Genomic DNA, 18,957 nt, shown 5'->3' on the forward strand with positions numbered 1-18,957 from the left:
ATTTTAAAACCTGTCAGCGTTTTACAAATGAGACCAACTGTCCATAATTATTTATTACTGATTTATCATAGGAGTGCCTAACAGCCTCAATCAGGGATGAGTGATCCATCATGCTATAGTCTGCACATACATATACCAAATAGATGGTCCCTGCCCTGAAGAGCTGTATTGTAGTACAATTGTAAGACAAGAGAAGACAGGTGAATACAACAGACTGATGGAAGGAAGCACAGGGTAACAATGAGAGTTATAATCAGTGTCATAAGGAGTTGTCACAGCACACTGAGTTAAGTATTTTTGGGATCAAAGTAATTAGATTCTTGCTGTAACTTGTCCCGATGCTTCTCAGTATAATGATGTGGGGGATATACATGCTGCATGGTAAAGACATCAGCAGAACACACAGGGAGATTTAACATCCTTACATTTGGTAGAATTGAAAGCATCAGCAGTTGCTTTAATACTGTTACAAAACAGCAGGGTATAAACTGAAGAAAAACCATAATGCTCATTGCATAAAAATAATATCCCTATCTTCCCTTAATATCCTGCTCTGCTCCTGTCCTAGTCCCTCTCTCCCAAGGATCCAATCCTCCATCCACTTCCCATTCTTCCCCCTTACCCAACCATTCCTCATCCTATATTTGAAGCAGGCAGACTCACTAGGTACCTACAGGGGGTGCATTGAAAGCACTGAATGGATAGTCTACCTGCTCTCAATTCTGGAACCACAGCAGCCCCCAGCAGCTGAGAGGAGCAATTTCAAGGAAAGTCCTACTTAGCCGTTACAGCCTGAGGATGGAGCATGCTCTTTGGAGAATTTAGCTGCAAAGCTCTAAGAAGTCTCTACTGAGCATGTGGAAAGTGTGGTTATTCTGAGGCTTATAATTTCTCCATATTTGGACAAATATTAATGGGAACAGCAGACGGCACATCCACAATGATTACCCAAGGGTTTTTCAGACTTGCTGCTTCCCAGGATAGAGTCCTCCACCTTGTAAATATTGCCTACATTCTTGGCCCTAGAAGTATGACCTTACATTGGCCACATTGAAACACATGTTGTTTTCTTACACCCAGCTTTTCAAACCAAGCCTGATTGCTCAATATCAGTGACAGCTCCTCTTCATTATTTACCACTCCCCCCATCAGTGTGTCATCTGGCAACTTTATCAGTAATGATTTTGCATTCTTCCAGGTCACCGTAAAAATATTAAATAGCGTTTGTCCTTTTAAAATACTGGTACACAACATCAGTTCTCTTTCAGTCCTCTGAAACATCCCCAGTGTTCCAAGATTGATTGAAAATGAACATTAATGATCCCAAGAGCTCCTCAGCCAGCTCTGTTACAATTATTGGATGCAAATTATCTGGACCTGTTGATCAAATAATGTCTAACTTAAGGAGCTGCAGTTTAACAGCCTCCTTAGTTATTATTGGAATAGAAAGTATTTCATCATTAATCATCATCATCTGGCTTGTTCCTAAATATAGAACTAAAAGATATATTGAATATTCTGCTTTTTCTTCATTATTAATGACAATTCTAGCATTTCCATCTAGTAATGGACCATTATCATTGTTAGGATTCCTTTTAGTCCTTATATATTTAAAAGCCTCCTTTTATTGTCCTTAACTCTGGTGGCCATAGAGGTCTGCTAGTGTCCTTTTGCTTCCCTTATCAATTTTCTGCAATTCCTAGCTTCTAATTTGTATTCATTTTTATCAGTTCCCCCTTTTTTCCATTTGTTTTTTTATTTTTATAGCTGCTTTCACTTACCTCTAAGCCAGTCTGTTTTTATAACCAATATAGCCTTCTTTCTTGATTGTGGTATTGTGTCTCTTTGGGCATCTAGTAAAAATGTTCTTAAACAATTCCAAATTATCATTCACGTTTTTGCTTATATTCTTCCTCCCAGCTGATTTGGCTCATAATAATTATCAGCTTTGTGAAACTGGCATTTTAAAAGGATCAGTTATTATACATACACACACACACACACACACACACTTTAGTTGGGACTTTATCCTATTTACACATAACAAGTGTAATCAACCCATGATCACTTGCATCTGGACAACCAGTCATTTTTAGTTCTTCTTCGAGTGCTTGTTCATGTCCATTCCAATCAGGTGTGTGCCCGCGCATGTGCACAGTACCCGGAAGATTTTTCCCATAGGAGCCTCCATTGGGTCAGCCTGGGCCCCCCTTGGAGTCACGCCTTCACGGTGCTCAATATAGAACCCTGCCGATCCGCCACCCCCTCAGATCCTTCTTACCGCCAGTGACGATTAGCTGAAAATTCCCATGGTCCTTGCTTAGCAAGTGTCTTTATCTTCATTTTTTGTATATAGTTCTCTCCAGTCAGTGTATAATAGAGTTAGTTGGGGGTCCCCCCCTTCTGACTCCCCAGAACTGGGGTATGCCGCGGTCCCCGGGTTTCAAAACCTGTGAGGTCTGCACTAAGCGCATGCCAAAGAGTGACCCCCACGCTTCTTGTCTAAGGTGCCTATAGAAAGGTCACCAAAAGGACCGATGTAGGATCTGCCATGAGTTCCATCCCAGAACTATTAAAGAAAGGGAACATTGGCTTAAGGTTCCCCTAATGGAGGCAGTTCTTTGCCCCCACTCAGACCCCAAGTCAAGGGACCCCACACCCAGCACATCCTCGTCCGTGCGAAGTGCCCCGGCACCCTCATCCCAGGAACCAGTGCCGAAAAAGGACTCCTCCCACAGCCAATCAGCCAGGCACCGGTCTCAGTCGCCGGTGCCTCAGAAGAAGCAGCAGCAGCCAAAGAGGGAGTATTCTCCCCCAGCTAAGTCTAAGGAGCCAACAGCTGTGAGACCCCAGTCGGGCCACAGCATCAGGGCCCCAGGCAGGGCCATGTCAACTCCTACCCAGGCGAGGCAGTTGAGTATGGGCCCACATGTCCGACAGCCTGTCCCGGCTTGGGACCTCAATCTGGTCCTTTCCAGACTCGTGGGACCGCCCTTTGAACCTCTGGCGACATGCTCCTTGTTCTCTCTCTCATACAAGTTGGCGTTTCTGGAAGTGATAACCTCAGCCAGGAGAGTGTCTGAGCTCAAGGCCCTGACATCAGAGCCCCCTTACACGGTGTTCTATAAGGACAAGGTTCAGCTCAGACCCCACCCGGCCTTCCTCCCAAAGGTTGTCTCCCAGTTTCACATCAACCAGGACATCTTCCCCCCACTGTTCTATCCTAAGCCACACTCCAGCGGAAGGGAGCAGAGGCTTCACTCATTGGATGTCCACAGAGCACCAGCCTTCTACAGCTGGAGAACAAAGCCATTCCGAAAATCTGTCCAGTTATTTGTGGCAGTGGTGGACAGAATGAAAGGTCTTCCTGTCACCTCTCAACGTATCTCGTCATGGATCACGTCCTGCATCCGTGAGTGCTACAACCTGATGAAGGTGCCCGCATCTCCAATCACTGCGCACTCCACCAGGGCCCAGGCCTGTTCAACTGCATTCCTGGTGCAGGGTCCCACCCAGGAAATCTGCAGAGCAGAGACGTGGTCCTCCATAAGCACTTTCATGACTCACTATGCGATTACCCAACAGGTCAGAGACGATGTGGCCTTTGGAAGAGCAGTGCGCCAATCAGCGGATTACTCCAACCCCACCTCCTGAACTTAGGCTTCTGAGTCATCTGATTGGAATGGACATGAACAAGCACTTGAAGAAAAAATGGTTACTCACCTTCTCGTAACTGTTGTTCTTCGAGGGGTATTGCTCATGTCCATTCCAATACCCACTCTCCTACCCCTCTGTCGGAGTAGCCGGCAAGAAGGAATTGAGGGTTTGACAGGTCGGCAGGTCTCTATATTGAGCGCCATGAAGGTATGACTTCAGGGGGCACCCAGGCCAACCAGATGGAGGCTGCTATGGGAAATATCTTCTGGCTACCGTGCACCTGTGCACACACACCCCTGATTGGAATGGACATGAACACCACATATCAAAGGACAAGAGTTACGAGAACGTGAGTAACCATTTTTTCTGTGATTAATTTCTCATCATCTGTCAAGATAGGGTATAATGTTGAATTCCTTCATGTTGGATGCTACACTTTTTGAATCAGGAAATTGCCATCTATCATTTTTAGAAATTCCAAAGATTGTTTAGCACTGACATAATGAGACCTCCAGCACGTTACTCAGATTGAAATCCCCGGTGATAATGCAGCTGTTTTTCCAACATATCAATAGGTATTTTAACTGTTAGAACATTGACCAATAGCACATTGTTCCCTAACCGCATTCTTAGAAATGGCTGAACCATTTTAGCTGAAACTTTTTTTAAAATTCAGCCTTCAGCAGACACCTGGCATGAAAATTTTCAGTCCAAACAGTTAAAGACTGGCAAAGTTAGAAGCCACTGAAAACAGGGTGTTATAATGGGAAGTGTTGGACAACCTTAACCATAGGCTACCTGTGCCACCTATAACACACACATATACACACACACTAATTTACATACACACACAGAGCGCAACAGTATAATAGTACCAGTTATACTCAAACCGGTTTATTATTTGCTCAAAGTAAACTAATGAAAAAGGGTCAAAGGTAGTTAAAATCATCAGGTGATAAACACAAAAATGCAGGTGTGTCTCAAACTAAACGTTGATAAGGAGAAATTTTAATGCCTAATCACGAGGGTGAGCCTTACCATTATATCCATGATAAGGGAGAGATTCCAAGTTAAAAAAAATGAGATGGAATTAATCATTACATCCTCACTGATATGTTTGAGTGCTGATGCAAAAGAATGAGACTGTAGGTCTGAACAATAAAAGGTAGGAGAAACATCTAGAAACTGAATCAACATCAGTAGTTGAACCTTACTGCATGAACCTTACTCCATTCTGAAGGGAACTATAAATGATCTGATCTGGTTTCAATTTTAGGGTAGCCACTTTGGGTCTCCTAATATATGGAGTAGAAAGAATTATATCTGCAGCTCCACATCAGCAACCAATCACATCCCTTGAGAAAAAAAAATAAAGGAAAAGGGATGTTTAAAGTAAGATATCCAGAGTGCCTTTCTAGTATAATGGTGATTCCCTAAGTGAGTAATATGGCTACAGTTAACAGAACAACAACAAAGAAGAACTATGAAGGACATCTCGGTTTTCCTTTTATTGAATGTTGTTAATACACCATTTCAAGTGTGCTTTGGCTATTTTATACACAGTAAGTGCCTGGTTTATATAGAATCAAAACAAATAGGTTGGAAGACATTATGCTAAAGAGAGGTGAGTTCTAGGTTAGCTTATAAAGGCCAAGAGGGACAACAATGTTAGTTGATACTCATTGGCTGTCTATACAGCCATGTAACAAAATTACTCCTATTGTATTGTATTGCACGTGTGAAAGTTATACTTGAGCAGCAATCTGTGATCACATTGTAAAGACTGTAGCATAAAACATAAGCACATGGCGTTCAGTGTGTTTCTGGCTTTTTGTTGATATTTGATAACTTAGCCATGCAACATTATCTTAACACCATTTTACTCACATTTCCTTGGTGAAACTCTTCTGCCAGGTAAAGCCAGCAGAAACAAGGGCCGGGTTCAGTATCTAGGGGTTCCTTTTCAGCAATACAACACAAAACCGGTTCGAGCCCCCACCCAATGACCTGGGACAATTACACACCACCCCCTGAGCACCTCTAAGAGGTAATACTTCCCCTCTCACAAGCACAGAGTCTGAGTGTAGCAAAAACTTTTAATAAAAGGAGGGAAGTAACTCAGCATTAATTTGGGAAAACACCACAACTAGGCTTCATAAGCATAAACCATGAGCAAAAGACCCACCCCAAGTAAGTTGAGCATTGTCCTTTTCCCCTCAGGTTCTTAAGTCCAGCAACCCAAAATTCCTTTTGTGGAGTGGGGGGGATAAGGAGGTACCTTACACGCTCCACTGCTTGGGCACTCATTTGTCACCCCAACAACCAATTGTCATGTCTCTCCACCAGCCATACTTCTCTGCCAGCCAGCTACTCACCAAGATGTCTTCAGGGCCCCCTCCCCACTTAACACAACTCTCAGTGATTTCAGCTGTTAGTGGGGAAGCCTCACTGCTGGCACACAATGGGCAGTCTCTTGCAATAGAGACACTATCCCAAAGTAGGTCTAATATTTAGACCTAGGTATTAATGATTTCAGCTCTGTAGTATGTAACAAGACTCTCCATTGAGTCTAAATTAGCTCTTCTATTATACTGTGGAGACAGAAAGGGTCAAATAGCACTTAAGACCCTTAAATAAGGCCCACCTCACCAGACACAAATACCTGTCCCCACCCTCTCTCAACTCATTGGGCTTTGGAAACCATGTCCCCTGCCTAGCAAGTGCCATTCAGTTGAGGGTGAGTCTCTCCATTGGGGTATGTTAGGTACAGTTCTGCTGTCCTCAGTTCACACAAGGATAACAACCCTTTATTACTCCTGCCCCAATAACCAGGAGACTGGGGATCCAACACCAGCCACAAGTGATCATTTGGGCAAGCAATCCCATCATGCTGACCACCTAGGCAGGGTGGGTGTGTCCATGCAAATGAAATCAGCTCCTGAAGTGTTTTCCACAGCTCACTACTAGATGTCCAGGGGAGCTCATTCAGACTCTGCTTACATAGGTTTGGGGTTTTTTTTAAAGAAATTACATCGTCTGGAAAACACAGTCATGTGCCATGCAGATACCCTGCACTGCCTCATTCGATGTTTACCTTATTCAGTGCAACACTGGTTCCTGTAGCTCCTGCATCACTTGGTGCCGCTGCAAACTTTATGCAAGAGCACATCAAGTTTCAAAGTCATGGAAAATCACCTGCATCTGGAACATAACATTTCCAACTGTACTAGCTAATCACACTGACTGAAACAGGTTTCTGACAGGTTTCAGAGGAACAGTCGTGTTAGTCTGTATTCGCAAAAAGAAAAGGAGTACTTGTGGCACCTTAGAGACTAACCAATTTATTTGAGCATGAGCTTTCGTGAGCCACAGCTCACTTCATCAGATGTGTACCGTGGAAACTGCAGCAAACTTTATATACACACAGAAAATATGAAACAATACCTCCTCCCACCCCACTGTCCTGCTGGTAATAGCTTATCTAAAGTGATCAGCAGGTGGGCCATTTCCAGCACAAATCCAGGTTTTCTCACCCTCCACCCCCCCACACAAATTCACTCTCCTGCTGGTGCTAGCCCATCCAAAGTGACAACTCTTTACATAATCAAGTCGGGCTATTTCCTGCATAGATCCAGGTTCTCTCACTTCCCCCCCACCCCCATACACACACAAACTCACTCTCCTGCTGGTCTAAACTGACCACTCTCCAAGTTTAAATCCAAGTTAAACCAGAACATCTGGGGCGGGGGTAGGAAAAAACAAGAGGAAACAGGCTACCTTGCATAATGACTTAGCCACTCCCAGTCTCTATTTAAGCCTAAATTAATAGTATCCAATTTGCAAATGAATTCCAATTCAGCAGTTTCTCGCTGGAGTCTGGATTTGAAGTTTTTTTGTTTTAAGATAGCGACCTTCATGTCTGTGATTGCGTGACCAGAGAGATTGAAGTGTTCTCCGACTGGTTTATGAATGTTATAATTCTTGACATCTGATTTGTGTCCATTTATTCTTTTACGTAGAGACTGTCCAGTTTGACCAATGTACATGGCAGAGGGGCATTGCTGGCACATGATGGCATATATCACATTGGTGGATGTGCAGGTGAACGAGCCTCTGATAGTGTGGCTGATGTTATTAGGCCCTGTGATGGTGTCCCCTGAATAGATATGTGGGCATAATTGGCAATGGGCTTTGTTGCAAGGATAAGTTCCTGGGTTAGTGGTTCTGTTGTGTGGTATGTGGTTGTTGGTGAGTATTTGCTTCAGGTTGCGGGGCTGTCTGTAGGCAAGGACTGGCCTGTCTCCCAAGACTTGTGAGAGTGTTGGGTCATCCTTTAGGATAGGTTGTAGATCCTTAATAATGCGTTGGAGGGGTTTTAGTTGGGGGCTGAAGGTGACCGCTAGTGGCGTTCTGTTATTTTCTTTGTTAGGCCTGTCCTGTAGTAGGTAACTTCTGGGAACTCTTCTGGCTCTATCAATCTGTTTCTTTACTTCTGCAGGTGGGTATTGTAGTTGTAAGAAAGCTTGACAGAGATCTTGTAGGTGTTTGTCTCTGTCTGAGGGGTTGGAGCAAATGCGGTTGTATCGCAGAGCTTGGCTGTAGACGATGGATCGTGTGGTGTGGTCAGGGTGAAAGCTGGAGGCATGCAGGTAGGAATAGCGGTCAGTAGGTTTCCGGTATAGGGTGGTGTTTATGTGGCCATTGTTTATTAGCACAGTAGTGTCCAGGAAGTGGATCTCTTGTGTGGACTGGACCAGGCTGAGGTTGGTGGTGGGATGGAAATTGTTGAAATCATGGTGGAATTCCTCAAGGGCTTCTTTTCCATGGGTCCAGATGATGAAGATGTCATCAATATAGCGCAAGTAGAGTAGGGGCTTTAGGGGACGAGAGCTGAGGAAGCGTTGTTCTAAATCAGCCATAAAAATGTTGGCATACTGTGGGGCCATGCGGGTACCCAGAGGCTTGCTTTATTCAGGTCTGAACTGTGACTGGCCTCGATGTGCACATAAGGAACCTCCCGGTTTTGGTTTTCCCTGCATAAGGGCCAGTCATAATCACAGTCCTGGCATTCAAGGAGCTGAGGACAGTGGCTTCAGCCCTTCTCACACAATATATTATGGAGGAGGCCGGGTACACTGGAGAGAATAGGCTGCTTCAATCCAAAGTATAATGCAAGCTGTACACCTGTCTTGTAAACTGGGAAACCCTGAGCACAACCTCTCAATCTAGGACTGTGTGGCTCCCCTACTCAGGGCGGTGTCTGGCTGTTACAATCTAGTTCTTAATGACCAACTCTCCCCAAACTTTAGGAAAGTTTGGACGTGGACTCCACAGCTCAAGTCCCTCATTAATGGGAGCACCCTGGTAGCCAGTAAGGACACCAAAATATGAATGAGAACAGTGTAGCAGGACTAATGCAAAGAGTGTTGGCTGGTAGCTCAGTCTCAGGAACAGCACCCAGCATGGAGCAATTCCATATACTCTTGGCTTGCCGAGCCCCAGAGAGAACACTTAGGCTATTTTGGAGAAAATACATAGAACTATATGACAAGACTAGACAGGCAATAACCAAACAAGACAATAAAATCTATTTTGGTCTAGCAAGTCTTTATTGAACATGTGTGAACTGGGATTTTTCAAAAGCTAATGACTTGGACAAATTTGTATTGATTTTCATGGGAATGGCAAAAGATGCATCCATCCCACTGCCAAAATTAAAGTCCCTGCTCCACAGAATAGGGATGCTAGAATTTCTTGAAGGAAAGGTTAACACAATTTTTGAACATGGGCAAAACAATATATTTTCCCTAGACTCATTCTCAGAAACAGCTGCGGCAACTCCCATCTTTTTATGTACTGCGTATATATATTCCGCCTACTGTATTTTCTACTCCATGCATCTGATGAAGTGGGTTTTAGCCCACGAAAGCTTATGTCCAAATAAATTTGTTAGTCTCTAAGGTGCCACAAGGACTCCTTGTTGTTTTTGCTGATACAGACTAACACGGCTGCTACTCTGAAACATGTTGTCTGAAATCTTTCAAAAAAATGTAGCCTGAGGCAGACAACTGGCATGGAAAATTTAAGTGCAAACAGTTATAAAAAACTGAAAACAGGCTCTTGTAATGGGAAGCATCAGGCAACCATAACAACCACCAGTAATACGTGTTCAGATTACAGTAATTCACTATAATATCTGGGCGCAGTCAATGGCCTAGACAATAGAAGCATTTTTATCTTGGTTTCTACCTTCATAGCCTTGACATTCTAATTTGCCAGACTTCTTATACCATTAAATTATGGGAGTGAAAAGAATGAACAACTTTAATCCTAAATAAATACAAAGATTCCCCTGTGTAAACTTCTGTGTCAGACAGGGAATTTAACAAGCGAAGTATTCTAACAATACAACTGTTGATAGTGGAGGGGCACAATTTTGAACTACTCCTCCCCAAAAAAATATATATATAAATATAAACCTGGCAGAAAACTCGGGAGGGGGCTGTGATCCCACATACCGCCTCCCCCCTCATGCATCACCTCTGATGCATGGTATTTCTTTCGAGAGAAAGAGGGAAACTCTAGTCTATGGTATCTTTTAAAGGTATAAACTAAAAGAAAATGGCTGCACAGCAGAGCAAGGTGGAGAGCCCTCTCACACTCTGGTAAGAACCATGCCACTATGACAAGGTACTAAGAAGCCCCACTGCCCTCTCCTATCAGACAGCCTCAAATGGAGAAGTCCCACTCCCCTAAACCGTATTAGGCAGAAAATAAACAATTCAGAGAGGGGAAGAACACACCAGGGGAATGGTGCACTTCTATTTAATGCCTGCTATGCAAGGGGAGAGAGGAGAGGATTTAAATTTACCCTACCTGGATGTCTGACACAGACAAAGGTTCTTTGCCCACACACAGATGCCTTTCAGGAGGAGCGTCTGGCAAGCTTTGTGAATGGAGGGCTCATTTCCGTCTTCTGTTCATAACATACACAATGTTAAAAGTAGGTGTTTCCCAATGTTCCCTGTGGGCAGCCCCATCTGCAAATTGTAATGCCCTTTATTGTCCATGTGTAAGCAGAGTCAGGATGGGCTCCACCCTGACATCTGGTGGTGAGGTGTGGCAAGTTGTGGAAAAGAACTTCAGGGGCTGATCTCATTTGCATAGGCACACCCACCCCGCCTAGAATGAGGCCATAACTGCCCAAATGGTCACTTTGGCTGTTGTGGGTTCCCCAGTGTCTCTGTTATCGGGGCAGGAAGAATAAATTGTTATTACCCTTATTATGGGAACTGTGCTTGGAACTGTACTTGGCCTTTTGTTATGATGGAGGGACTCACCATCAACTGAGTAGCACTCGCTAGGCAAGGGACATGGGTTCCAAAACTCTGTGAATTGAGAAAGACTTGAGACAGGTATTAGTACCTGGTGGCGTGGGCCCCTTTGTGAGGGCTTGAAGCACCAATTGCATCTCTGTCTCTCTCCACTGTGGAACGTCAGAGCTAATTTTGGGTCTATTAAGAGTTTTGCTACAGGCACTGTGCTGCATTCACTTTGACCTTATGGTGCACCAGCACTAAGGCTCCCACTACTATGAGCTGAAATCACTGAGCACTGTGTCAAGTAGTGGGGAGCCAGAAGATCTAGAGTGCAGTGGTGCTGTTCGTGGATAGGCTGGTGGAGTGTTCGTGAGACGGCGAGCTGTGCAGAGCGGAGCTGGTCATGGTAGAGCAGAGCTGTTCGTGAGATGGCGAGCTGTGCAGAGCGGAGCCGGTCGTGGTGGAGCAGAGCAGAGCCCTGTGGGGCAGTCAGCTTCAGGACACGTAAGGTGCCCCTTACCTCTTTCCCCCACACACAGGCACATTTTAGCCAGACTGGGGAGTAACACTCTGCAGATGAACTTTTGAACTCTGGGGCTGGACTTTTTGGACTTTGGGTGATTTGTGGATTGCTGGACTCAAGAGACGTTTGGGTTCTGGGACTCAAGAACCCGAGGGAAAGGATGTGGCCCAATTTTCTGGGGTGGGTCTTTGCTCATGGTTTGGTTAATGAACACTAGTTGTGGTGTTTCCCCAATTTAATGCTGATGTTGTTTACCTCATGTTATTAAAGATTCTCTACTACACCGAGACTCTGTGCTTGCGAGAGGGGAAGTATTGCCTCTTTGAGGCGCCCAGGGGGTGTGTAAGATTTTCCCAGGTCACTGGGTGGGGGCTCGGGCCAGTTTTGAATCTGCTTTGATGAGAGGGAACCCCTGTGTACCGAACCCAGCCCTTGCTGCTATCAACTTGGCCTGGCAGAAGGGTTACACATGTTTCAGGGAAATATGGTCAATGTTTAACCCTTTTCCATGCCTGAGTATGGTTCTGTAGCAACATCTTCTAGACTGCTAACTGCCTCGTTCTCATATAATCTAGAGAGCGAGGAGAGAGGAGTTTACTGGAGTTTTCATATTGGCTCAGACCCTGGGCCAGATCCTGACTCCGGCTGTGGCAGTGCAAAGAGTCTTCAAAGCTGCTTCACCTGTTCAGCTGAGTATTCCCATGACTAGGGGGAAACCCAGGCTGACATAATGACAGATATACTGCATCTGTACCTTCTCCTTCCATTGCCCACCAGGGTAGGAGGCGTGACGGTGATGTGGCGAGATCACTCCTGTACTCTGACAATTTCCATACGTGTATATAGTAATGATTCTGTTTAGTGCACTGCACCTTTACATGTAAGACGTCTGCCTGCTTGAAGATTCGCAATGGAGGCTCCTATAGCATTTCAGACACACGTTGCTTTGTGTCTCAGGACAATTTTATAGGTTTTTCTTGCTTTGTTTCTTGTTCTTTTTGTTAATTGAAAATCAGAATAATCTAGACTCAAAATGGATGCTCTGAAACATCCATGTATGGAAAACACAACATTCCCCATCCTTTACTCCCATCATATCAAAGGACCTAGCTCTGAATTTCACATACATTCACGGCAATCAGATCAGCAGAAGGAAAATCTCCTACAGATGAAGAGTTTGTTACACTGATTCAGTAGATGAGTGCCTATGACAAATAGCACCATGAGCTACAAAACACCAAGAGTGCTTGACTGCTGATATCAAATAGTTGTAATCAGCTTAGTAGATAAGTACATATGACTTTGAATGAATAAAAATGGCCTCCTTTTACACATTGGATTTCCAAGGCGGCAGGGAGGGGGGGAAATTAATCTGACAGTGGAGGGAAAAGGGGTAAATCCGGAGAAGCAGGAGGCAAAGAGGGACTCCTGGCTGTGTACATAGTGCTCTGACTGCTGGGGTTGTTGCTCCAGCTTTATTTAGAGAAAATATCATAGAATCATAGAATACCAGGGTTGGAAGGGACCTCAGGAGGTCATCTAGCCCAACCCCCTGCTCAAAGCAGGACCAATCCCCGATTTTTGCCCCAGATCCCAAGTGGCCCCTCAAGGATTGAACTCGCAACCCTGGGTTTAGCAGGCCAATGCTCAAACCACTGAGCTATGCCTTCCCCCCTGAGGACTATTTTAGAACATTGGTAAATAGGACTACAGTTTCTCACCTTTCCTGCAACTTCATCCACTTCCTCCCTTTTCTATTACCATTGACTATGCTCCCCTTTTCCTAGGCTCAGAACTCCACTTCAGTTCTGACTCCTCCTTCTTTGCCCACCTCCTGCTTTTAAGGTAATAAAGCTAGTCACTTAGACATGCTAGTAAACAACTGCACCTTGTTATACATTATGGGCTACCCTCCACCCACTCCAGTGGTGGCTGTTAAACTTGCTGAGGCCTGTCACAACCTCCTCTACACTGCAGTGAAAATCTGCCCTTTCTCTTCTATGCCTATTGCTAAAATCCTTATCCATGCTTTTGGCATCTCCCCTCTCTACCAGCAAAATGCTGCTGCTAAAATCCTCTTCTGCTCCCACCACAGCACCCCTCGGAGTCCTTCAGTGCCTCTTCATTGCATTGCATTCCATTCAAGCTTTTGCCCTTACTTTCAAGACTTGGCACAATCACGCTGCCAACTAAATCTCCACTCTCATTTACTCCTACTCTGCCCAAGAAATAAACACTCTTCCCAAACTTCCCTCTCTATAACGCCCTTCCTCACTTCTCACCTGTGGCTTTGCAATGTCTCGAATACTACCCCTCATTCTTGGAACATTCCCCCCATTACTTCTCAGCTGTTCTACTTTTTAAAACCCACTTCTTCCATCGATCTTCCCTACACTGATCACTTCATCTGCCTCTGCACTCCCAACTCCTTAATGGTCTCCCCCATGTTTTGCCTTGTCTGAGTTCCAGTGTAAACTCTTCAGGGCAGTGACATTGAGTTATACCATGTTTCATAAAATGCCAAATGGATTTTTTAATGCTACCTAGATTATGAACAATAAAACCCCACAGTCATTACTGGCACAGCCCAGGGTCAAACGAAAAAGGTCTGTTCTCTAGGTCTTTGGACACCTGTGCCATCCTATGAGGTTTTGATTTGCTGGTTTACACTTTGATACTATCAAATTATAATATCAAAAAGAATGAACAATAATAATCCCAAAGAAAAATAAATATCTCCTATAAACTCACCTCTTCATGACGCAGTGAATGCCTAAGAGGAAGTTTATGAACAGTATAATGTATTTCTGCAGAGAGAGAGAGAGAGAGAGAGAGGCCCGTCTATATCTTTTTAAAGGTACAAACTAAAAGAAACCCATTGTGCAGCATAGCAAGGTGAGGAGCCCTTTCACACACGGGTAAGAGCCATGGGATCACAAGAGTCTACTAAGATACCAGCTGTTCTCTCCTATCAGACAACATCAGATGGAGAAGTCCCACTCCCCTAAACCATATTAGACAGAAAATAAACAAATCAGTGACAGAAAGACCATGCCAGGGAAAAGTGCACCTCCATTTTATGGACTGGTGTGCAAAGGGGAGAGAGATGAGCGTTTGCCTTCACCCTATCTGGACGTCTGGCCCATGCAAAGCTTCTCTGCCTGTGCACACCATCTGTTCAGGGGGGCTCATTTCTCTTTTCTGTTTCATCACGTGCAGTTTAAATAATAAAAGGCTGGTATATTCATTTGTTCAATGGGGGCAGTGCGATCTGCATATTATCCTACTCTGTGTGGTATCCCTTTTCCTAGATAATATGGTAAATGTTTAATCCCTTTCCTATGCCTGTGTGTGTCTCAGTCATAACCTTTTATACTTTATCATGTGTGTCATCTTCGGCGTACGATCCACAATTTGTTTGCTAGTCATTTCTCTACCAAAAAATAATATCATGGGAGTTTTGATACTGGCTCAAACCCCAAATCCATGTAGTCTATTTTTCTGCCTGACGCAATGAACAATACTGGATGCTTTTAGAAGGTGAAATATTGCCACAGTGCACTCGTTAGTTGTGTGATCCTTTCTGACTTTCCCCCATCCCCCATTCAGTGCTTAAAGTGCGGGTGGAGAGGGACCACAAGGGGTCGCAGACCCAGCTAAAAATAATAATAATTGATCTGGGTAACTGAGGGGTGCATTTTCGAGCACTGTCTTACCAAAGCTGCAGCTCCCAGATTAGGATAGACCCACTTTTTTCAGACCACTTTCAGCACTGCCTCCACTTACCACTCCCATTACTCACACCTCTGGATCTCACATTCTTGAGTGTGAAATGTAATTACCTATATCAACTTAGTTTGTATAATCATAAATATCAGAGATCGTAAAATTATCCAGGCTACAGTATTTGACTATGCTGACCTCCTACTGCAGTGAATTCCCCAGGGGGACTATGACAAGACTTTTTATGTATTGTAAATGTCCTAGCATTTACTTTCATCAAACTCGACCCTACCTTTGGTATTATGGGCCATAAGAAAAAAGAAAATTGATCTGTCCTTTCTTTATATCCTTCATATCTTTGTGTGCCTCAGTTAAATCTTTCCCTGTATCTTGTATTCCTATATCACACCCATCACCGTGGTATCTTGAGTGTTTCACGCTGTTCTAAGGCATACTCATAAAGATATAGCTATCTTTTTTCCCATCTACCATTTGGCCTTTTGTTTTTGGCATTTTTGCAGGAAAACTGTTCAAAGAAATAGGTTTTACATTTTGCTCCGAAGGTTCAAAAATGTATGGTCAGTCTGATCTATTCCATAACCAAGTTACAAATTCATGGGTCAGCTGCCAAGATAGCTCTCTGGCCTGTTTAAAAAGTGTCACTTACAGTTGATTGGGGATGGGGGGATGACAAAGGGGGAAATTTGCAATTTTTTTTTATTTCCCCATTTTATTTTGTAATTCAAAATTTTATTAAAATGTCATGCTTTATCATCAGTCAAAAATGGAGTTGACAGATTACTAACATTTTATTGATTTTTTCCAATTTTTACAAATGAAATTTCTTCAAAATTTGAAAAATGTCAACTGGCTCTACTTTCACTTTTGTGGTTGAGAATTCCATTGTTTTAGGGCATCACAGCTGTCATTATCATGCAGAATGAGGTGTTCCCCAGGTAATCTAGGCCAGGCCCCTAAAGAGTTTTGGAGATGAAGACCAAAATTTTACTAGGACCTAGTAATTCCATTGTGAGCCACTGAAGATGGCAGAGCCCTGGGATGTTGTACTCTATGTGATCTCTGTTGCCAGACAGAGAGACTGCTGTGTTCTGGACCAATTATACCTTTAATAGGGGCATTGTTTCATCCCTAGATACAGAAAACTACAGTCACAAAAGGGTAACAAGCTTTGTGGATAGGGAAGAAGCAGTAGATGTGGTATATCTTGACTTTAGTAAGGTTTTGATTCTGTCTTGCATGACAGTCTCATAAACAAACTAGGGAAATACAACCTAGATCAGCGGTTCTCAAACGTCATTGCACGGCAACCCCTTTCTAACAAAAATTACTACATGACCCCAAGGTGGGGAACTGAAGCCTGCGCCCGCCCGAGCCCCACCACCCCAGATGGTGGACCAAAGCAGAAGCCCAAAGAATTCAACCTCGGGCAGAGGGTCTGTAACCCGAGCCCCACTGCCCAGGGCTGAAGCCCGAGCCCCATCGCCCGGGACTGAAGCCTTTGGGCACTGGGGCTTGCACTTTGGCCCTGGGCCCCAGCAAGTCTTATGCCAGCCCTGGCAACCCCATTAAAAAGGAGTCGCAGCCCACTTCGGGGTCCCAACCCACAGTTTGAGAATCGCTGACCTAGATAGAGCTACTATAAAGTGGGTGCATAACTGGTTGGAAAAACGTTCCCAGAGAGTAGTTATCAGTGGTTCACAGTCAAGCTGGAAGGACATATCAAGTGGGGTCCCACAGGGATCAGTTCTGGGTCTGGTTCTGTTCAATATCTTCATGAATGATTTAGATAATGACATAGAGAGAACACTTAAAGTTTGCAGATGACACAAAGCTGGGAGAGGTTGCAAGTGCTTTGGGGGATGGGATTAAAATTGAAATCGTCTGAACAAACTGGAGAAATGGTCTAAGAAAATAGGATGGAATTCAATAAGAATAAATGCAAAGTACTCCACTTAGGAAGGAACAATCAGTTGCACACATTCAAAATGGGAAATGACTGCCTAGGAAGGAGTACTGTGGGAAAAAAAATCTGAGGATCATAGTGGATCACAAGCTAAATATAAGTGAACAATGTAACACTGTGGTTAAAAAAACAAAAACAAACATCATTCTGGGATGTATTAGCAGGAGTGTTGTAAGCAAGACCCGAGAAGTAATTCTTCCGCTCTACTCCATGCCAATGAGGCCTCAACTGGAGCGTTCTGCCCAGTTTTGGGAGCCACATTTCAGGAAAGATGTGGACCAACTGGAGAAAGTCCAGAGAAGAGCAACAAAAACGATTAAAGGTCTAGAAAATATGATCTATGAGGGAAGACTTAAAAAAATCGGGTTTGCTTAGCCTGGAGAAGAGAAGACTGACGCGGGGTATAACAGTTTTCAAATATATAAAAGGTTGTTACAAGGAGGAGGGTGAAAAATTGTTCTCCTTAACCTCTGAGGATAGGACAAGAAGCAATGGGTTTAAATTGCAGCAAGGGCAGTTTAGGATGAACATTAGGAAAAAGTTCCTGACTGTCAGGGTAGTTAAGCACTGGAATAAATTGCCTAGTGAAGTTGTGGAATCCCCATCATTCGAGATTTTTAAGAGCAGGTTAGACAAACACCTGTCAGGGATAGTCGAGATATATTTAGTCCTGCCGTGAGTGCAGGGGATAGACTAGATGACCTCTTGAGGTCCCTACCAGTCCTATGCTTCTATGCTTCTACATGCATGGATCATCATTGCTAAGTCTGAATTTGACAGAAGAGGAACAAAGTCTTCTTGCCAGCAATAAGGATCTTTCCTTAACTGTGGTGATATCCTTCAGTTCTTCTGTCTTCTAAATAATCATAGGCTTTTGGGCTATATAAGTCCTGCCATATCTCTAACTTTTTCATATTCCCAAGGCCTTTTCATTCTCCATTCTATCATAATTATATTGAGTTGGTCAAAACTGGATACTGTAGTTCATACTAGGACTTACCTTTTTTCATAATGCCATCTTTCGTATAATAAAAAGAGCGAGAGAAAACACAGAAGCGTTTGCTTTTTCAACTGTTGCTTTATACTGGGCAGACATCTTCACTGAGCTGTCCAAGAGGACTTTCTTCTCAAAGGATACTGGGAATCCAGAAGCTTTGAGCATATGAGCATTACTTTTGCAACAGACAGATTCCATCTTTCTCCCAGTGTGAGACCTGGATTTCCCTATTCTTTGCTCCCAGGGCACCAAACTCATGCAAGTCCCCTTGTGCCCATTTCAATTCTTGGGCAAAGCTGGTTTCACAGCAACATTAAGAGCTTTTCCATTTAGAAAGTTTGAGAAATAATCCAAGCAATTAGTTTTCAGTTAAGAGGCTCTGAAAATGTTAGGATTTTGTGTGCTGCATAAAGTATTCTCAGTTCGTTTAGTGCATTGGTCTATTATAACATGTGCTTTAAGATATGGCCTTTCCCATCCATCTACACAACTAGAACGCTCATCCAGGCTCTCAGCATCTTGCACCTCAATTACTCCAACATCCTTTTCTCTGGCCTTGACAAATGCAATATTGTTCCAATCACATCTGTTCAAATACCATTTTCCTAGCCCCTTGCTGTGACCATGGGACTGCACTCTTTGCATTCGCCTGCAGACACCCCCTTTTCCATCACATCAAACATAAGCTACTTGGATTCACCGTCAAGGCCCTTTGTAGTCACCCCCCTACTTTACTTATTATTTGTCATTCACT

The sequence above is a fragment of the Caretta caretta genome, chromosome 6 (genome assembly GCF_965140235.1).
Source record: "Caretta caretta isolate rCarCar2 chromosome 6, rCarCar1.hap1, whole genome shotgun sequence".
NCBI lineage: Eukaryota > Metazoa > Chordata > Testudines > Cheloniidae > Caretta > Caretta caretta.